The sequence below is a fragment of the Canis lupus genome, chromosome 2 (genome assembly GCF_048164855.1).
Source record: "Canis lupus baileyi chromosome 2, mCanLup2.hap1, whole genome shotgun sequence".
NCBI lineage: Eukaryota > Metazoa > Chordata > Mammalia > Carnivora > Canidae > Canis > Canis lupus.
In genome coordinates this window covers 46530822-46553615 of record NC_132839.1, presented here as the reverse complement: position 1 = coordinate 46553615, position 22794 = coordinate 46530822, and the positions used below count along the sequence as shown (strand labels likewise).

The 22794-nt window shown below is 38.0% G+C and overlaps 1 long non-coding RNA gene across 4 annotated transcripts in view; it reads left to right on the top strand.

Annotated features, from left to right (window-relative positions):
• LOC140617238 (uncharacterized) overlaps positions 1-22794 on the top strand; it is a 123544-nt gene that overhangs the window by 18342 nt on the left and 82408 nt on the right. For all 4 annotated transcript variants that reach the window (XR_012017466.1, XR_012017457.1, XR_012017465.1 and 1 more), the window contains exon 2: positions 13450-13569. This is a non-coding gene — a long non-coding RNA (uncharacterized lncRNA). The remainder of the gene's footprint in view (positions 1-13449; positions 13570-22794) is intronic.

Below are 22794 nucleotides of genomic sequence, written 5' to 3'. Positions count from 1 at the left end.
ATATTTAGGTACTCCCATGTGGAGTGCATATATATTTTCAATCATTAAATGGTTAGTAGTTTTTAAATAACCTTATTGGTAAAACTACAATGTTGACAATCAGCTGTGTGTCAATCACTATTTTTATCTTTCTTATTATTATTACTGGTCTATTAAAAGTCCAAGTCTGAGACCCACTGACTAACTACATATTTATTACCATCTTGCTAAATGGTGGGTGCCATGTTCTGAGCTGGGTATGTCAAATTAGGACACAGCCCCTGCCCGTGTGGGTCAGCTCCATGAAGGCAAGACAGTCTCTATATTTTTTTTCTTTCTCCTCTATAGTATGCCTCATACACAGTAAGTGAGAAAGAAACATCTTTTGAATGGGTGAACAAATGAAACTGTGTCACATTCATACACTTACCTGATCACTATTGGTTATCACTTAACTAATCTGATTAACTAAAATTTCTTAAATGGTTACATGTATAGGCTTATGAGACAGAAAAAAGGAATGGGAAAGGGAAGAAGCATCCATCTCACCAACCCATAGACTTGGGCAAGTCATTCAATGTCCTCTAAGAAAATATACTAACTTTATAACTCTCAAAATGTCACCTTTGAGAGTAATGACATAAATGGAAACATTTGGGCAACTCTCAATGCTAGACCTCTTTCTGTGTTCTCTTTCCACTTTCAGTTCAAGAAAAACTGCCTCCCTCAAACCATACACACACAATGTTATTTAAGGAAATTATAGAGAACATGGCAAGCAGATAGTGTTTATTATTTTTGAGTAGGTCAAATTATTCTGACCTCTCATTGTAGAGTGTGGGCAGTCATATGCCATGTTCTTCTACTTTATAAGACTTGGAACCTTAGTTTAAATCGCTTAAAGGAAATCTCTTGAAATTTTTTTTAAAGATTTATTTATTTATTGGCGAGAGAGAGACAGAGAGAACATATGTGACAGAGGAATGGGCGGAGGGAGATAATCCCAAACAGGCTTTATGCTCAGAGGAGAGCCTGATGCATGACCCTGAGATCAAGACTTGAGCTGAAACCAAGAGTCAGATGCTTAACTGACTGTGATACTCAGGTACCCCAAGAACTCTATTGTGGGGTAACTCTAATTTGGGTAAGGTTGTCTATACATATTAAGCCCTCTACCTGAATAGATGAGAATAAGATTGGTTACCTAAATATCATTAAATAAAGTAGTCAAAATTTCTTTAGGCCTAAAATATGCTTCATCATAATTTAATAAACTGCTACTTATCTTTGGAAGTTTACCATAAGAAAATGTTTGTAATGATTTGAGCTAAAACTCTAATATTCAACTATAAAGTGTTCTTACACATCAGTAAGAAGTCCTATAGAATGGGCAAAACATGAACAGTGAATTCATGGAAGAAAAAAAAGACACAATAAATGTAGGAAACAACTAAATAATAATTTATAAAACAACATGTTTATGGAATACTAGTCACCAAACAAAAGCAAACGGAGAAACTATTACCAATTTTTGTCCTTCATATTGACAACAATTAACAAAATATTAACAAACAAATGTTGGAAATGATACATACTCATATATGGTTGATAGGAGTTGGCAGGAAGTTTTTTACTCAAATATAGATTGACCTAGCTATCTCAGTAATAGAAATTTATTCTGAAAACTAATTTTACATCATGGGTGCAGAAAGGACTTATTATTAACAGTGGAACACTAGAAATGATCTCAATGTCCACCAAGTAGGTAAGTGATTATCTAAACCTTGGTTCAGCTGTGCCATAGGATTCTAGACAGCCCTTATAAATGCCTAGAATGGAAAACCTTTTAAGATATGTCAAGTGGAAAAAAAAAAACAAAAACGTTGTTGTTTCTGGGGGACAGAGAAGAAGGAGAGGGAATTCAGAGTCTAGGAATGGTGAAAGGAGGCTCTCACAGTTGTGTTATTCTGGTTGTTTTCATCTTTTTTAAAAAATAGAGTATATTCAAATATTTTGCAATTTAAATTTTTTTAGACTTCTTTTAATTCAATGTAACGAATCTTAACAAAGAATTACATTATTTTCTTAATGATTTATAGTAGTTCTTTGTAAATTCTGGATAGTAATAATTGACTAGAAACATTAAATTCTTCTAAACTGGTACTTGTTCTTGGTTTATGAAGTCTTTTCTTACTCAAAAAAATGTGTTATACTATGACATCATAGATGATATAATAGTCTTCTAAGGTTTTAGGTTATGTACATGTCAAGATTATAAAAATACCATCCAGAATTTTTTTTAAGATTTTATTTATTCATTAGAGACACACACAGAGAGAGAGAGGCAGAGACACAGCCAGAGAGAGAAGCAGGCTCCATGCAGGGAGTCCAATGCAGGACTCGATCCTCAGACCGAGGGATTATGACCTGAGCCGATGGCAGACACTTAATGAGCCACCCAGCATCCCTCATCCAGAAATTTTATTGTTTTTTTTTTTTATGGTTTTCAAATGCATGTATCTCTGTGGTACACCTAAAATGGTTTTCTTTTTTTTCTTTTTTTAAATTTTATTTATTTATTTATTTATTTATTTATTTATTTACTTACTTACTTACTTACTATTTGTTTTGAGAGAGAGAGCACAAGCACACTCACATGAGCAAGTAGGGAAGCAGGGGTAGAAGGAGAGGGAGAGAGAGAATCTTAAGTAGGCTTCATGCTGGGCACTAAGATCCTGACCTGAGGGGAAATGAAGAGTTAGCCACTTAACCATCTGAGTCACCCAGATGCCCCAAAGTTTTTCTTTTCTGTGAAGTAGTTTACCTTGAACTTTTTCCCTAAAGTTTGATATCCAATTTGACATATCTTAAATGTTTTTCCTTTCCTACTAATTTAAAATATAAATTTTATCAATTCCTAGATACACAAAGACCTGTTTCTCTATTTTCTTTTCCACTCATACATTTTTTCTGTCCCTTTGCAAATACCAGAGTTTTAATTATTATAAGCTTGCAGTTTGTTCTATAATCTAATGAAGTTTCTCTTAGCATCATTGTTTTCCAAACTTTCTAGACTCTCTTTACAGAGGAGTCAGCTTGTGAAGTGCCACTAACTATCATACTGCAATTTTTATTTGAATCATTTTTAACTTATAGATATATTTAGGAAAATTTATATCGTTATAATATTGAATTTTTCTAACATACATCTTCACTCACCATTTAATTATGTATTCTTTTATGTTTTGTGGTTAATTTTCATTTAATTATTTTGTTCACACAGGCATTTCTTATTTCTAATTACTGTTATTTCTAGGTAAATGATGGTGTTTATTACTGTTATGAAAGACCTGTTTTATTTCTATTATAGTCTCCAGTTGATTATTCTTGTCTTAAGAAAGCATATTGCTTTTACAATATTGATCTTGGATCTGATCAGCATCCTCTGAATTGTGTGATTCTCACAATAAGTATGTCCATTCTTTTCTTAAAACTCCTAGATAGTGTCTGTAAATTATGACCCTCTCTCTTTTTCCATTTTAACATTATCTCTCATGTCTTTCTCATTTTAATACATTAATCAGAATCTCTAATACAGTGCTAAATAGCAGCAATGAGAGTCAGTTCTCCTGTCTTTTTTGTGTGTGAGCTTTGATAGGAATGATTGTAACATTCTAGAAATAAGTATGATTTGGACTATACATTTCTGGTAGATTCCATATTTCAAATAGAAGCATTTTTTTTCTATGTTAGCATAAGTTGTGTTGTTGTCATCACTTACTTTTTTTTCAGTTAAATCATTAATACTCTCTGTACAAAGGCATCATAACACATTGGTTCAGAGAGCAAGTTGGAGAGTCCAAATTCTGCATATCCTGTGTCATTCCACCACTTAATTTCCCTGTGCCTCATTTTTTTAATCTGAAAAGAGGGAGAAATAATAGGATCTACTCCACAAAGTTATTTTAAAAATTAAGTGGATTCATGAATGTTAAAAAGTTTAAAATAGTGTCTAGTACATAGCACTCAATAGGAGTTATTATTTATCATTATTGTTACTATTATAGAAATATACATTTGATTTTCACGTTTGTTTAATATAGTGACATATATTAACATATTTCTCAATGCTGCACCATCTTAACATTTCTGAGATTTACCCTATTTGGTCATGATTCATTTAGCCCATTGCTGGATTGAATTCACTAGTATTTGCATCTGTTTGTAATACACATTTTGGTCTACTGTTTTCTTTTGGATGAATGGGTTTGTGTGTGTGTTTATGTGTGTTTGTGATTTTACACAATTTTATTTTCAAGATTATACTACCATCATCTAATGAATTAGAAAGATGTCCTTTTTTTTTCTTTGTGCCTTGGGACACTTTCTATCACATAGATGCTTATACAAAGTTTCTATAAAACTTATCTTCAAAGTTTGGAGTCACTTTTAGGAACAGAGCTCTAACAAAGGTTTAGTTTCTTTTGTGATTATTTGCGTATTCAGGGTTTTTTTTTTTGATAGAAACTTGATACTCTATATTTTTCCAGAAAATATTTTTCTATGATTTCTATATTTTGCATGAAGGAGTACAGAATATTCTCATATCATTCTTTTAAAGTATTCCCCATTCCTACAGTTTTTTTTAATTTTTAATATATTTTATTTTATTTTATTTATTTACTCATTTTTAAATTCTTGGTTGGACAATGCCAGTAGTTTGTCTATTTTCTTGGTGTCTTTTTAGACTAGCATGAGGATGTAGTCTCATCAATTTTATTTCTTAATTTAACCAAATGTATGCTTCTATTATTATGGATTTAATTCTTTGGATTTAGGTTAAAGCTATTGTTTATAGCTACTGAATAATATGCTTAGGTTATATATGTTTAAGCTTTCCTGTTTCCACATTTCCTCATTTCCCCAGTCACTCATGAGTATTGCTGAAGTTGCATTCCATGAGCATGAATTGAGTTCCCACTAAAGGTAGATTGAGGGTAGCCCCAGTAGCTTAGTGGTTTAGTGCTGCCTTCCATGATCCTGGGGAGCGAGGATCGAGTCCCACCTCGGGCTCCCTGCATGGAGCCTGCTTCTCTCTCTGCCTCTCTCCCTCTCATTATTCATGAGAGACACTCTCCCTCTGTGTCTCTCATGAATAAATAAATAAAATCTTTAAAAAGAGGTAGATTGGAATTGTTTTTTAAGAAATATGGAAGGCATTGGAGATACTACCTATTCATAATTTGGTAAGGAAGCAGATTTTGAAAAGGCAGAATGAAAGAAAACAGTCAAGAAAGTTCAGCAAGAAGGGAGGGAAAGAAAGAAGGAAGAAGGAAGGAAGGAAGGTTGGTTAGTGTGAAATAAAGACTCACTAACCATATGCACAAGGTACTCTGAAATGACAAATCTCTAACTGACGGACAATAATAATTGCTCTGCTTACCTCAGAGGATTGTTGTAAGAAACAAATGAATTAATGTATGAGAAAGCATTTGGGAAACCAGTACGGAAAGATTAAGTACAATAGGTCAGGTGGGTGGGATAAATCCTAGATTTCCACATGCAATCAGGAATGCTGCCATTCTCAATGCCAGCTTCATTTCTAATTGTGTCACATACTTTTTAAAATGTCATCCAGGAAATTCATACTTAATTTGTGCCTACTGTAACACTCGGATTACTCTTCCTCTATTGAACGCTATGCTCTGAAATAATTTTCTCTGCTATGAAATACTGAATACTTCTATTTGTAGCGCAATTGCCTAACTACCCTTTTCCTCAAGGGATCTTCTTCAAGCCAACTCCCAGCTAGGTTGTGCTCAATCTTCTGTTCCTGACGGCACCACTCAGGAATACCTCAGGGTCACATGGTAGTATCAGCCTCTGGGGCCTTAAGTCTCACACAAAGGAACAGCATCTCCTTGGAGGGCATTTTCAGAATTTGGAGGTTGTGTGGTTTGCAGAACGCCCCAATCATTCTGCTTCTAACCCATGCACACTGAAGGACATCCACTTCTCAGCCTCCATTCACAAGTCTTTCCCTCATATTAAGACGCACAATTTGACAGTTGCTATTTTGGAGACATGACTATAAAGAGGTAATAGAATATAGACTTTAGATAACATATTCAGAGGGCTGACCGATCAAAGTCTCCAAGGTATTAAAACAAATTCTTCTTTTTGATCTGTAATCTGATTTACTGGGACCTTCTGGGGACATTCAGTTGCTTTGTACCTTCGCTCCCTTTGGAGGTATCAGTTCCTTGATGCGGTTTGCAATTGTTCTAAGATTCAAATATCAGAAGTATAGGAAAGGTATAGCCACTGTTCCGTCTCTTTTTCTTTAAAAGAATCACCTTATTCTTTGTTTCTCTGTCCTAATTGTGTGATTCCAGAAGATGCTGCTGGTAAGATAAACTACTTCCCTGGCCAGAGGAATATAAACTCCGATCCAAGCTGAGCCAATCAGAGCACCTGACTTCTCTTGCCAAAACAACTGGCTCAAGGGTGGTAGGCAAAACTATGGTCTCCCAAATACGATCACATCTTGATAATAGAGCCTATGTATACAAGATGTTACATAGCAAAGGGCAATTAAGGTGCCAGATAGAATTAAGAATGCAAGTTAGCTGACCTTAAAATAGAATACCTTGGATTATCTGCATGGTCTCAGTACAATCACCAGGGTAGTTAAATGTGGAAGAGAGAGGCAGAGAGGTCAGAGGGATAATTTATGGGAACTCATCCCAGCATTGCTGGCTCAGGGAGTAAAGAGGAAGAACCATGATTTCTACTAGCTAGAATAGGCTTTAAAAAAAAAAAAAAAAAAAAAGGATTCTCCACTCAACTCAACTCTGCCAACCCTTGTTGAGTCACCTTGCATTTGGTGCCCCCCAAGAAGACCCAATTCAGATTTATAACTTCCAGAACGGTAAGATAATAATTTTCTATTGTTTAAAGCCACTTAGGTGGTGGTAATTTGTAATAGCAGCAATGGGGAACTAGTACAAGGGTGTTTATGCAAATACATTTTTAAGACATAGCTAGTGGATAAAGTACAAGGCCAGGGAGGCATTAGCCTAGAACTGCCAAGAGTCCACATGAGAAAGATGGGTCATGAGAATGAACTGAGAAGGGCAGAGATAAAGGCTGGAAAATCCTCCTCAAATCTCCCTGCCCATTTCTGGGTTCTGCAGGACAACATGTTCCCCTTCTCTTTAGTCTACATTGAACTGGGATATTTTGTCCCTTGTAATATGTCCCTTGAAAAGTCGTGAGGAACACGGGGCTAAATATTTATATAAGAGAGGTTCCCAATGAGCACAGCCCCAGATATGAGACCAACTCAGAGTACCTTTAAGCCAAACATCCCCTATCCATGATCACAACATTGTTTACAGATGGAAATATGTGTGAGGCTCCTCGTGGTCTCCAAGCCCAAGCCTCTCCAGTGTTCCTTGAGTAGGTCAACTCTTGGCTCATAAAGAATTAAACATCTTTGAGACTCACATTTATATATTATGTAAGCATGTGTAAAACAATCACACAATTACTGACAATTACTCACAATTACTCCCATGTAATCTCTCTCTCTCTCTCTCTCTAATGATCTTTCTCATGGTTCCTTGCTCCTTTGCTTCATGGAAGAGAACAATCTAGTCATCTCAATTTAACAGTTTAATTTGGACAGCATCTTTAGACAATGTAATCTTCTTTATTTTTATTTATTTATTTATTTATTTATTTGTTTATTTATTTATTTTTTGTAATCTTCTTTAGATAGAATGTCTGGTTAGGCAGGGACTCCCCTGCCTTCCTTTCTTTTCTCTGAATTGTTGTATGAATACTTTATTCTCAAGCCTCAAGGAAAGATGGGGTCTCTGAGTCCACAAAGAATCCCTGGCTTCTCCCACCAAGGGTGAGGTTGCTGCTCTGAGTGGCTTCCAGGATAGGTGACACCTGGTGTGAAGGCCACATCCTTTGGCTGCACCCTGTATCTATTTGCATTGATGATCTTCCTTGTTCAGCCTCACTGGGGCCCACCAGTGCTCCTGAATCAGCCTCATGGCATCTCCCACTGCCTCCTCTAGAGTCACAGTCAAATGGCTCACATGTCCCTGGGTCTGAGCTGTGCATCTGACGGCCTCTGCTTTGGAGTCATGTTGCCTCCTGGTCCCTGTGTGCCCCATGGCAGGTTGACTGTCCCTCATCCAGTTACCTATCTAGGGTGCACATGGGCGCTTCTCTAAACTGGACCCATTCCAGGTTAACTGAAGTGAAGCTTGGGAAAAGTAAACGATGTCTTCTTCTCTAACTCTGCTGCCACCCCAGATTTATTGTGACAGGGCAGCCCCCCCATGTAGCATGTGTGAAGGCTCTGAACTGACCCCTTACCAGGTTCTAAATGCCCTCTTTGGGCTAAAACTTAGAAGAAGAAGATTAAGAAATCCATATCTGGGGATGCCTGGGTGGCTCAGTGGTTGAGCATCTACCTTTGGCTCAGGGCGTGATCCTGGGGTCCTGGAATCAAACCCTGCATGGGGCTCCCTGTGGAGCACTTCTCCCTCTGCCTATGTCTCTGCCTCTCTCTGTGTCTCTCGTGAAAAAATACATAAAATCTTAAAAAAAAATCCATGTCTTATATCCTCTTTTTCCAACTTCTTTCCCATCTTTTCCCCCCTTGCCTGGCTTGTCTTTCACTTCTCTGATGCCATTTCCTCCTGTGTCCTGATTTCAGCCTGAGGGCTGAATTGTAACCTTGAGAGGGTGGGGTTGGAAACAAAATGGGACTTGTGAAATTTTAAAAATGTTTCACCAGCTCTGCATATTTACAGTGGGTTTTCCTTTCAAATTCAAAGAAGAAATTGCTTTCACTTCTACTGCACACAGTATTGGGAAAGAGAGTGATCCTCCTTCACGAAAATAGCCATAACGCGTACCACTTAGCATTGTTGTCAGTGCTCTCTCACTTTGCTAATGCATGACCACGTGTGATTACAAAGCAGTCACAACAAAGTAATTAGTGCATCTTACACTTTCCTCGGGTGGAGATTCCAAGGGGGATGCTAATTTGCATCTTGACTCACAGTCCCATGTAGTGGTGGGGAATATGGGAAGTCAGTTCTACCAGGAAAATTGTTTCCCAAATGTCATTGGAACATGAGAGGAAGCAGCAAGTGAATCAAGGCAGTGACATTTTTGAAAGGGAGCTACATAGGAAGTAGAAAAAGAAAATGCATTGGTGGTTTGCTAAGTGTCGGGAAGCATGCCAGACCCTCTAAAACCACAACTGAGGCACCAAACACTCACTGACTTATTGACAGATAAATAAAAGCACAGGAGAGCTAAGTAATGGTATGATTCATGTGTCCACGTTGTCTGGGCATCCAGAGATCCTATAACGTGTATTGTTGGCAATTTATAGAGAACAGGATCTAAAGCTCAGAAGGAAAAAAATAAAAGCTCTAAGGTCCACCTTTGCATGCAGATGTGGAACAGATGTAAAAATTGCAACACATTTTCTTCCTTCTCAAATATTTTTTTCTCTCACCTTTTTCTCTATTTGGAGGAATATATATATATATATATATTCCTATATGTATATATATGTATATATATACATATATACAGCATCTTTAGGCAATGTAATCTCCTTTATATAAAAATATATATTTTATATATTTGATATATATTTTATATTTATATATGTATAAAATATATCATATATATATATCTGTGCCTTAGATCTCATTTGATGCAAGTCAGACTCCACTTGGTGATGTTGACTTTCTCAGCACAGAGCAAAAGCAGTTTAGTGAAGATGCCCTTAGTGCAAAATCTCATCTAAATGGTTCTCCAAAGGGAAGCTGGCACTCCGGGGCACAGTGGACACCTGTGGATGACAATCTTCCAGTATCTTTATGGAGTCTCCAGTGTCTGGCCTGCAAGCCACAAAGCAGTTGCCTGAAACATGCAATCGAATGAGACTCAGCAAGGCAGAGCCAGCATCCCAGCTCCCTGAACATGGTAGAGTGGTGAAGACATTAGGGGGCTTAGAAGCGTCGGTCTGGATCTATAGCCCTCCTTACTCTGCCAGCTTTTTGACCTTGAGCAAGCTACTTACTCCCTGGGTGTCTCAGTTTTCTTGTCTGGAAAATGGGGAGAATAATTTCCTACTGTCAGGATTAATGAGATAATATATGTAAATCGTATAGTTGGCAATTTTTATAATGTCGAGTTTAGCAACTCTTGCCATTTATTACTTGCACGACTGGAAAATTCTTCTTTGACCTTCCATCAGGGCTTATTTACTTAGTAAGCAAAAAATTCAGGATGTCCAGTTAACCTTGAATTTCAGATAAAAAATAATAATTTTTTAAGTTGAAAAATGTTCCATGAGATATTTGGTCTACAATATACTAAAAAGTATTCATTGTTTGTTTGAACTGGAAATTTAACTGGGAATCCTGGGTGTTACCTGGCAACCCTGGCATTGATTCCTCCTTGTCAGATGAATGCATATAGTTAGATTTACCCTATCTTATACCAGAGCATGACATGAAAGAAATATACTGGCAAAAGTTTTGTAAATTGTAACATGCGGTTCAGACATGAAGGAATGCTCTTATTACCAGCATGAAGAGTGTACTCCTCATCATCTGTTCCAAGCAGGCTGAGGGATGCACAGTGAAAGTCAATGAGAGGAGATACTGTTAAATTATAGACTGGTTAATCTGCTCACTTATTTTGAGGGGCCAAGAATCTCTGGGTTCCTCAAAACAGACTGCTTTTTCTCATCACTGTGCATGTGTGGATTTCACTGTGTGTTACTTTTTGTACTTGGGGAGAGAAGGAAGAAGAGGAGCAAGAGGAGGATTGTGAGGGGGACTGCCAACCCTTATACAGGGAGGGTTCTTTCTTTCTTTCTTTCTTTTCTTTCTTTCTTTCTTTCTTTCTTTCTTTCTTTCTTTCTTTCTTTCTTTCTTTCTTTCTTTCTTTCTTTCTTTCTTTCTTTCTTTCTTTCTTTCTTTCTTTCTTTCTTCTCTTTCTCTTTCTTTCTTTCTCTTTCCTTCTTTCTTTCTTTCTTTCTTTCTTTCTTTCTTTCTTTCTTTCTTTCTTTTTAAGATTTTTTTTTTTTTTTATTCATGAGAGAGGCAGAGACATAGGCAGAGGAGAAGCAGGCTCCCTGCAGGGAGCCCGATGCAGGACTCAATCCCAAGACCCCAGGATCACACCCTGAGCCAAAGGCAGATGCTCAACCACTGAGCTACCCAGGCATCTCGAGTTATTTCTCTTTAAAATAAATTTCTAGACATGCAATTTGCCTTTTCCAACGTATTAGGTTTTTCATCAGGTCCTGTAGTGGCAAATCACGAATGGCTTATTTCAGGGACAATCACAGGAAGGGCCAGTGGTGGTGTGCACTCACGCCAAAGCTGCATTTCAAGCATAAATGCAGAATTACAAGTGAAAAGTCAGGGTGCTAAGGAAGCTCAAGGAGATTTTAGCTCTCACATGGCAAATGCATCCAGGAAACAGAAGTACTCCAACACTTTCCTTTTTGAAGAAAAAAACATAAAGTATTTTCCATCTCTTCTCATGGCCCCACACTAGATACCAGAACAAAATGGGCTCCCGTGAAATCAATTTCTCATGACGCAATAAATAAGGAGAGAATGTGAATTTCACCTCTACAATGCTCAAGGTACCAGCTATCAGTTATGTCTCTTTAGCAAAACGAAAAATCCATTATGTCAAAAACTTAGTCAAATTGGTTATTTGATGGAACATAGTGAACAGAGGCCTTGGCCATGGAACTGCATTTTTATTTGTAAACCAGTTTTGCCAGCTTCCAGCAGACGCTGCCTCTGAGATGGGAGATACATAGGCTCAGTGACTGGAACAACCAACTTGGCCATTTCCTACAAGATATAGAGAAATAAATCTCCGGGGGACCCTTGGCCTTTGACTCTGGAATGCAGAAGCCTTGGGTGAAGAGAAACATATGCTGAGCACCCGCTCCAACGCAGACAGACACCAAGCAAGTCCCACCCCTGCATGAAATTGGCAATTTCCCAACACGGGAGTCTGATTTTCAGCTGGCAGGCACAACAGACAGGATAAAGCTCTCTGTGCGTAGACACTCAGGGCCATCGCGTTTTATGGACACAAATTGAAGATAAGATCTAGTGATGGAGTCTCCAGCCACAGCTTGAAACCAGCCCATCAATGTCAGGTTCTGTTAAGTACCTGATGCCAGCACTTTGCAGCAGTTCCGGTGGATAAAGGTTCTGGCAGGGTCAGTGTTTCAGGCGAAGTTCAGACTCTTCATTTGCCATAAATGAAGAAGATGGGAAGTGAGCTGTGAGATTTTTAGACTAATATTTAGATAATTGCAATTTATCTCCTCTTAAGGATCAAGCTGATTGAACCTGAGCCAGTCTGAGCTCCACGGTGTTTACAAGGGCCTCCTTCCTCAGAGCTGGATGTTTAAGGCAAGAGCTAGGATTTCCGGCTGACCTTGGAGCCGAGAATGACCAATCCCCGGTACCAATAATAGCGAGAATAAACAGTCACGGATACTGCAAACGCTCTATGTATCTCCAGTGCGGAGAGAAATTAATTTCCTATTTGGGTCCCATTCACAGAAATACTTCTAATGATGTATTTAAATCCAGACTCCGTGAAATCCCAGGCACACATGGTACCTGAGCCAACAGCATGAGTCTCGCATTTAATCGGTTACTGTAATAAACATATAAAATGTGTGTGTGTGTGTGTGTGTGTGTGTGTTTCATGAGAGGACAGAGCAGTGGCTACATAAAAGGACATCAAATGACACATCCTCCATCTCCCAGCAAATAAAAAAGCCATCAGCTCATAACAAGGCGGTGATAAAAGGTGCTGAGGCCAGTAAGATTAAGACTTTGTAATAAGGTGGAGGCGCCAAGAGTGACAGCCATTTTCTTTTATATTTATCATGTCCTCACATTGGGGTGAGAAGCCATGGCTCTGTCCCATTGCTGGCTAGAATTTATAGCAGCTCCATTATTAGGAGATTGCAGTGAAATGGGGTAGAGGTATGGTTTTCTGAGAACGTTACGATAGCCTCCTACATTATACACTTGACAGGTTTGTCAGCTCTTAGTAACAAGCCTTGTAAAGTACTTTAATATCATTAGCACTATTTTCTTAATGTGTCTGCTCTCCTCACGGCCTGAAAATATCATATATCATAGGCTGGAGGGGACCATGAACTCCTCTCTCCTGCTTTTCTGGTTTCTTCAACGTGATTTTATAGTCACACGCTGAGTTGATATTTTAATCAAAATAATGCAGCCATTTTCCTTTATTGATTATCAAGTAAATATGTATAAATATGTAGTTAGGGGTGGGCAACCCTTTTAGAGGATATTGAAAACACATAATGAATGGCTTTCTGGGGCTAATCTTGTTGCCCGCTCACTTCAGTTGTGCGGTTCGCCGGGAGGAGTTCCTTCCCTTTGGCTCTTCTGGCCCAGACGTCTGTGGAGTCCATGTGCAGCGAAGGGCATCACTGGCCAGAAGTGAAATTCTGGAAGCACGTTCCAGGTAGGCAAGGCCTACGTCGGATGCCTTTGAAATTTTTCCTGCCTGGACACATATCCTTTCTTTTCTTTTCTTTTCTTTCTTTCTTTCTTTCTTTCTTTCTTTCTTTCTTTCTTTCTTTCTTTCTTTCTTTCTTTCTTTTCTTTCTTTCTTTCCTTTTTTTTTTTTTTTTTTTTTTGTGAGCTGTCATAAATGACAATACATCCTGTGGTTCATGGTGCATTTCAAAAGGGCCAACATTTATTTCAAAGTACAGAAATCCTGTGAGGGTTTTTCCCCCTTTAAGTGATAAGCACATAGGCTTACGAATGTTGATCTGCGATGCTGGTGTAAACCCAGAGACCCAACAATGTGAGAGTTTTATACATGTTTTAAATTTCAAAAATAAACAGGTGTTGCTTTGTAAGTATAATAGAATTATAAACTCCGCTTATGTGTCCTTTTTAAACAGAACATATATCTTCATAGGAACATATATCTTCAGATTCTTGACGTTATGTGACCTGGATCAAAAACTTTTAGTTATTGGGGCACCTGGCTGACTCAGTGGTTGAGCAGCTGCCTTTGGTTCAGGTCATGATCTCAGGGTCCTGGGAGCAAGTCCCGCATCGGGCTCTTCAGAGGCAGCCCACTTTTCCCTCTGCCTATGTCTCTGCCTCTCTCTCTCGCTGTCTCTTGTGAATAAATAAATAAAATCTTAAAAAAACATTAAATTATTGTCAGCAATAGCATTATATCTCTACCAAAAATGAGGAGACACACACACACACACACACACACACAACATCAAGGGAATTTTACCATATTCTGTAAAATTCAAATCGTTTGCGACTTAAAGATTGATTTATTTATTTATTTATTTATTTATTTATTTATTTATTTATGATAGAGAGAGAGAGAGAGAGAGAGGCAGAGACACAGGAGGAGGGAGAAGCAGGCTCCATGCCGGGAGTCCGACGCGGGACTCCAGGATTATGCTCTGGGCCAAAGGCAGGCGCTAAACCGCTGAGCCAGGGATCCCCTCGTTTGTGACTTAAAAGAAGATTAAAGTAAAAAAAATAATGTTCATTTTGGTACTAGAATCAGAACAAAATATGAGCCACACGTAGACACTATCAATATTATGTTATTGGCTACACATTGCCCCAGATGTGTATTCAACTAGTTATTGGATATATGTGCTAACTCCCACCACCACCACTAACTCAGTGAGAAATCAAAGGGTCTAGGGAGTGTTTTCTTTTTAGTCAAAATCACTGCACCTAGAATGGGGTCTAGTATATAGGAGATAGTCAATAAACGTTGGTTGGAGGAGTGAGTAAATGCATTTATAATTTCCTCCATCTTGCATTGGGATTTCTGTTCCCAGTTGTCAATAGCCATCAAAACAGGTTACTTGCAAGCAACAAACACATCAGGAGCTGCCCTAAGAGGAGTTATGGCATCTCTCAATCTGAGATTAATTCATTTCATGCTTTTCTTCATTAACTTGCATATGTGCTTCCACATTAAAGCAGACTATACAGATCCACTCAAGGCAATAGCACTATATAATGACAAATAGACACCACTAGGCAATCCACACTGTCTATTGGCAAATTATTTGAATTATTTGGATGGATTGTATTTTGAAAATAACATAAGAAGAATGTATATCTTTATCTCCATCTCCACACATGGTCTTTCTATTTCTTGGTTGTGCAAATATTTCAAGATGCAGTTCACAAAGTGCAACTGTCAGGTTAAATTTTGTTGATTTCGTAGCTTTGTTTCAGTTTGCTTAACAATGCCCTCCTAAATTCTGTATCCCCACTGCATTTGCCTAATTTAGGTGAGAAAATAATGATTCATACTTTAGACCATCTCTCTTCCCACCTGAACAAGGAGACAGGGCAGGGTCAAACTCATATTTTTGTCTATTTTATAGTCAATACAATAATTGCTTCTGATGGATTAATTATATAGTAACTACGGCTGATTTTTCTTAGAAAGGAAATGATTAAATCGTGTATTTTTCAGTGGGATCTGGTCATCACATGAGAACCTAACCTAACCTTTTTTGAGTACTTTATGTCTCTTCATCTGAAGGAAAACCATTAATTTGATGTACAGAGAAACTGTCTTCTGAAAACGCTACCATTCACACAATCTAGTTAACATAAATACATTTTTAATACCTGTCGATAGGCAACGGTTCCTCATCAGTCACATCATTAGTTATAAAATCATTTAGTCTATTTATTGCTAGAAATCATTAAGAATTAGACTTATTTAAGCCTGTAAATTTACCAAGTTTCCAACATTTGATCCCATTGAGAAAATATTTTTTGATGAAGTCTTTCTGTGTAAAATGCCAGAGTAATTAGTCAAAATCATTGACTGAGGATTTATGGACATTCATGTATCTAAACAGCCATGTAATTTTTCCACACTGTTGCATTGGCATCCAAAGACAATATTGTAATATGTAGAGCTAAAAGGAAATTTAGAAGCACCTGGCTGGTCTTCCCTAAGCAAAATATAACTCTTCTTTGACATGCCACCTGAGCAAGAGTTGTTGGATTCCTCCTCCCCCTCTATATCCAAATAAGGCATACATGGAGAAAAAGTGGTGTCCTTATCAGTCCTTATCTCATGGTATAATTTATCTCCTCACCTTCAACTTTGAGATTCCAGAGTCTGTATAGCATTTCAACTGGTCAGATAGTTTTGGACACAATCCTGGATGGTCATCTTGACTCTGTTTTTTTTTTTTTTTTTTTTAAGATTTTATTGATTTATTCATGAGAGACAGAGAAAGAGAGAGAGAGAGAGGCAGAGACACAAACAAAGGGAGAAGCAGGCTCCCTGGAAGGAGCCTGATGCAGGACTCGATCCCAGACCCCAGGATCATGACCTGAGCCCAAGGCAGATGCTCAACCACTGAGCCACCCAGTTTTTAGTGCTTTACGGAAAACACCAATGTTGAGTTAATTAGCTAAGAACATGTCAGTTCAATGTTACTATATTTATGAGATCCTGAAACAACTAAGGGTAAAATCAAAATATCACCTTGATGATTTGTCCCAAAATTGAATTGTGTTTCAATGAATATTTTCGTTATTTTGACTTAGTGAGGATGTAGGGCAATGGGAGTTCTGTCCACTGCTGAATGGAGAATAAATCGATGTGATCATCTTGGACAATAGTTTGACATGATCAGGTTACTTGGCAATGTATGTACCTTCCAACATAGTAATCTGGCTTCTGGATGTACACCTGCAGGAATTCTTAGAAATGTGCTCAACATTGTTCAACATAGTCTAAAATTGGAAATAATCTGAATGTCCACCAACAATAGAAGAAAAAAAATTGATGGCATGTTTATACAATGGAAACTATAGGCTGGGAAACCTGTATAGCCAACAGTGAATCACAAAAACTTAATGTTAAACAAAAGCACGAGATGATGAAAGATACACACAGATGATTCCATTTCCATAAAAATTTTCAAAAGCAAATCTAAATCTCATACTGATTAGAAATCCATATGAAAGTGAAAAATAATCCTAAAAAAAAAGGAGAGAATTATTAACCCAGAATTCTGGAGAGTGGTATGATGAGCAGGTGGGTTAAGGAATGGGAATGCGATGGGAGGGGTCAAGAGATTAATGCACTGGTTACCTTAGAAGGTAGGTGTAAGGTTTTTTCTTTTAAATAAAATGAACATGTATAATGTATCCATGTTTTGAATATATCTTTCAAAATAAAAAAAACACAATAGATAAAAAAGTAACGATAGATAAAAGGTGGAGATGACTCCAAAGACACATCTCTGTTCCTTTCTATCACTTTACACTTTTAAAAATACCTCTGACGCAACCACAGAGTAGTCTCTGATGTAGGCAAAAGTAGGAACCCCTCTAAATTGTGCATTTTACTTCACAAAGAAATGTTTTTCTGTAGTATATCAGACTTAAATCAAAGCTAGACAGAGATTATTTAATATACATGAGAACTCTATGAGATCTTATATGTTCTATCTAATACTTTTTATATACCCTTGATAGTTAGCAGTATGTATGAAGATTATGATTTCAAATCAATTATTCAGACATCGAAGTTAGCCAAATGCAGTCCATTAAAATGCCCATTGTTTTATGTTCCTGTCTCCTTTTAAGACAATTTTCAAAGACTAAATCAGGCACTTAAGGCACCATCATCTCATTTTCCCCAGATGTGTTCATGATGTAACTTTAAAGTCACCATTGTTGCCTAGTTTTAGAAGATATTGATAAATCATATTCTTGCATTTCAAACTAGTGGATACCATTTGAATAGTTTTTTACCTTTGTTTTATTTTCCAAAAGAGACTGGGAGAAGGTGGCAGATACTCCATAACGCTTGCTGAACAGCCCAACAAGAACAATGAAAGAAGGCACACAAAGCAAAATGAGTCATTTTATCCTCTCTCAACAACTCTGTAAGGTTCATACTGTTATTAATTATCTCCTTCTAACAGAGGAGAAAAATGATACCCAGTGAATGTAAAGACTTGCCCCAAATAAGTGGTTACCCTCAGGTACGAACTCTGATGCTTTGTTCTCTCAACTACTCTAATAAATGACCCTCCCTCCCGTGTGAATAAGCAAAGAGTTTATTACTATAATTATGCATATGTTATGTATGTATATAGGCAAAAGACCATCTTCAAATGTTTAGTGTAGTTCACGTGCATCATTAAATTATTTTGAAATTCTCATTATGAGTAACATTTACTATTGGTAAGTTATGTCCTCATCAGGCACATAATATCACCATCCCTTTAAGTTAAAGACATCAAAGGGTTTTTAATAGAAACTGTAAAATACTTCCTTTAAAGCAGTTTTTTTTTCACTCTCACTCTCTGAGTGAGACTGACATTTCTAGGAGATGATTGTCATGTGCTTATTTCCATTTCTCAGCGCCCTTCCTGATCACACCAGGCTGGTAATTAGTAAGATAAAAATTGCTATTGGATAATGCAACATTTCAACTGTCATCCTGCTGGATTGGGGGAAAAAGTTACTCTGTAAAATGAGAGCCCAGTGGTGCGATTGTATTGACTTTTATGTCATGTTTGTTTCAGTTTACTAGTCAAAACGAGTTTCACAGCTCCTCCTGGTCCAGAAGGTTCCGTTTGCTTTATGAAAATGAAGCTGTCTTGTTTTCTGGTTCATAAATCATTGTCAAGCGGAGCTAGATAACAGAAACAAGTTCAGATTCCAGAATGATTATCCTTAGAGATGATGTATTAAATATACAGACTACAACTTGATTTTCATAAGCCATGTTGACTTTGCAGAACTAAGGCTTCAGGGGGAAATTATCTCATAAAAGGAGGTGTGAGAGAGCCTGCAAAATCTAACCAGGTGGGGACGATGAGGGAGGGAAAAAAGTAGAGCATCTTCACATATAAAGACGTGCTTTTTCTCCCATTTCCTCTCTGTTATTTACCTGCTGGTGCTCCTAGAAGCATCTGGGTGCCTCTTTATCTTATAAACAATATAGGAATCATCTTTAGAGAAGATGAGATTTCCTCTTTCTTTCATTATCTGCCATTTCTCTTTTGTCCTCTTCTCGAATATTCTGATGTCTTGTAAAGTCTTTCTTCTGCTCTTTATGTCTTAACCTCTTTCTCCCTGAAATTAGGGTGGTTTGAATTTCACTTCAGGGTACCACTGCCTTTGCACAAGAGGCTTTTTGATGCCTCACTAGAGCCAAATCAGGGGCCATGGGAGCAAAGTCTGAAGAAAAATCAGAGTGGAGTTTAAAAGAGTCTCAGAGATGCCCTGAGATTAGAACTGTCCCTGTGGCAACTCACGGAACAGGTTTCTTATACATACCTCGTCCTGAATGTGCTGACATCAACTTTTGCTCTAAATGAAGAGTTCAGACCTCCAAGCAGTCAAGTGCATTCCACTGAGAAAGAGAGATGTTTCTTCATGTGAAATGTGTTTCACCTCCTGCCTGACTATTTAGTTCCTATTGGAGCTTCAAGTCTCATTTCAGCATCCTTCCTCAGGGAACCCTTCCCTTCCTCCCTCCCAGCCACCATCTGAGGTCCTGTTTCTCTGGGCTTTCACACTATTCATTGTTCCCTCTTCATACTTATTGCAGGGCTAATCAAGAATTAATTGTATTATTCATTTCTGTAATATTCCTCTTACTTGGTAAGGTCGAAGTTCCACGGGACTCCATGGTCATTTCTGATCATAGGGTTGTGATCAAACACAAAGCACATAGTAGGTTTGCATTAATTATTTGGAAGCAGAGCATAAAGAATTAAAGACATGAGGGAAGGACATGTACCTGAAGCCATTCAAAATTCTGAGTAAAACTTGGTCTAGCAGGGCATTTGGATGGAGATTCAAGATGTAGTCAAGATTTAATTCTGCTTCAATTAAGTTTTCTTGCTCAGACTGGATGGCAGCCTTCTCCAAAGAGCAAAATAACAGAAAGTGTATTGATACTGGCATGTATTTCCTGTATCATGAAAAAGAACTTTCTCTGCTTTCCAGGAAAAGTCTTTGATTTTCTTAAGATAAGAAAAGCATCTGGGAAAGGAAAGAAGGTCTGCAACCCAACCCATAAATGCCACAAGCCTCCAATTTGGAATTCAGGAAGTTATAATCTTATATTACCTGGCTGATCTGATTAATTTATTGATTATTTATTTACCTATCTAGCGTCTTTTTACTCACTTGTTGAGCAGGAAGGCAAAGTGAAGAATTGGAAAGCTATTTAAAAACTTTAATAAATATAAATGACTGCATGGGATCTTCATGTCAATATGTATTCTCAACAGCATGCTCAGAGACCTCTGTCATCTGGACAGTTGTCTCAGGTTGTCACTTCACTCTATTTGCAGGAAAAAACCCTAACATCCCCCCCCCCAAATTTTTTTAAAACCCTATAACACAGCTTTTTTATAAGATAATGGCAAAATGTCTATTGAACTTTAGATTTTCTAAGATACATAAGATTTCTAGGCAGTTGGTTAACTCATGTGGACTTTGCACCTTTTATAAATACATAGGCAATTGTGAATATGATCTTGTTTTCCACACGGGCATTGTAATAACACTGGTGCTTGGCTCTTTAGGAAGAGAGAGTTTCTATGGAACAATCAATAGAGAAACCCTGCATGGTTTATTTTCTATTATGTATACCTTACAGGTCATTGAGTCAAGTACTGTGGCAGGATTTCTAAAAGGCTGGTGATTTTTAGGAAAGATCATCAATAACATATGTAGCCGAGCAAGCTAAAATAATTACAATCAAATTTCATGCTTCAGGGCATAAACTGATTTCCTCCAAGGGTCAGGAAGGAATCACGTTGCCTTCACCAATGTGTACTGCATCGGGTAAATGACCCACCTATTTTTGTTTGGTTTTGCTCTTTTTTTTTTTTTCTTTTTTCAGGAACTAATATACAGATCAGTTTTCTTTAGAATGCAGCTCAGGGGCAGCCCGGGTGGCTTAGCGGTTTAGCGCTGCCTTCAGCCCAGGGTGTGATCCTGGAGACCCAGGATTGAGTCCCATGTCCTGTTCCCAGCATGGAGCTTGCTTCTCCCTCTGCCTGTGTCTCTGCCTCTCTCTCTCTAATAAATAAACAAAATCTAAAAAAAAAAAAAAAGAAAGAAAGAAAGAAAGAAAGAAAGAAAGAAAGAAAGAAAGAAAGAAAGAAAGAAAGAAAATTCTAGAATGCAGCTCAGGTCACTCTAGGGCCATCATACCAGATTTGCTTTTTCTAGAACAAGCCACAGGATGGAGCATAGGTTGGCAAGCAATGCCTAGAAAATGCAAATGTCCCTTCTTGGATACATTTTTAAAAGTTGAAAGTCTACAAGGGGAAAATGGAATGGAGAAAAAAGCAAAACTATAGGATGTGAGATTTCAAGCACCCAGTCTTAAAACTCAGTGAGGACCACCTTTAACCTCTCAGGCTCTCTCCACCCATACACTTCAGCCTTGGCTTCGATTAATCTTGCCTCTTTTCCCTAGCTAACTTTTGCCATTGGCTCTCTCTGGTTTTAAAAAAATCTCCATCAGAACATGATTTTGCTCTTTTCAGGATTTCAGCATCATGAGCAATAGATTCTAACCTTTGCCACCACGGGGGAGGGTGGGGAAGGAGGGGAGAGAGGACCAAATGGTTATTCTCAGGCGCTGCTTCTACTACAAACTTAGCACAGAGGGCTTTGAGCTAATTACATTCTGTATATCTGAGCCAGCTAGCAGAGCTTCATGCTGACACTCAGATACATCTGGGCCTGATAACAATTGCAAATACTCAGGGCACACTTAAAAAAAAAAAAGGCTTATGTTACAATGTGAAACAGCATGTTTTACAGTCCTCAGAACGGTCAGATAAATAAAACAGCTCCAAGTCCAGAGCTTTGTGGGGGGAAATGTATTTTGTAACATTTCATTTAGAGCAGGAAAATTTCCCCACTGACAAGGGAACATTTGACCCTAAGAAAATGTTAAGTTCCACCCACAGCTGTTTGAGGAAATAGGCAATAGAAGACTCCGGGCTGCCTTCAATGATGTAGGCTATACGATTACAATCACCTCCCATTCAGAGGGACAGTTTTGGGTCCGATTTGAGAGTAGCAGAGAATATATAAACAGCTCCTTCTGCCCATATATCCAAGGAGAAGGCGTCGGAATGAAGAGATGGCACATTTCTAGGAGATATCCAGCGTCAAACCTGAACAGATAATTTGAGTTAATTTGGGAGCTTTCTTTAGGGGCAGTTTAACATATTCAATGCAGCTAGGTGACTTTCCAAAATAATCAGTCATGCTTTGGGGTGGTGCTGGGCGCACAAAAGGAAAATCCCTCCCAAAGCCAGAGTTGTGCAGAAGACAGGAACAACTGTTGGCTGTGCTTGGCAAAAAGCTTGTAGGCAGTCCCTTCTGCTAACACATGCTATATGTCAGCAATCATCTTTCTTCCCCCTATGGAGAGTTGCGGGGTCATAAAAGAGAGGGGTATCATTGACCTTAATCTGGCAAATTTCCCTGTTTCTTGAGTTTACATCTTTGTAAAGTATAGCCTTGATGCATTAGTATTTCATATTCTTGCCCTTTTCCCTCAGCTTGTGGTTTCGTGGCACAAATGCATATACCCAAGATGCTCATCTTCTCCATCTCATGCCACTGCCCTTCCAGAACATTTTTATTTCAAAGTTGCATATAGTGG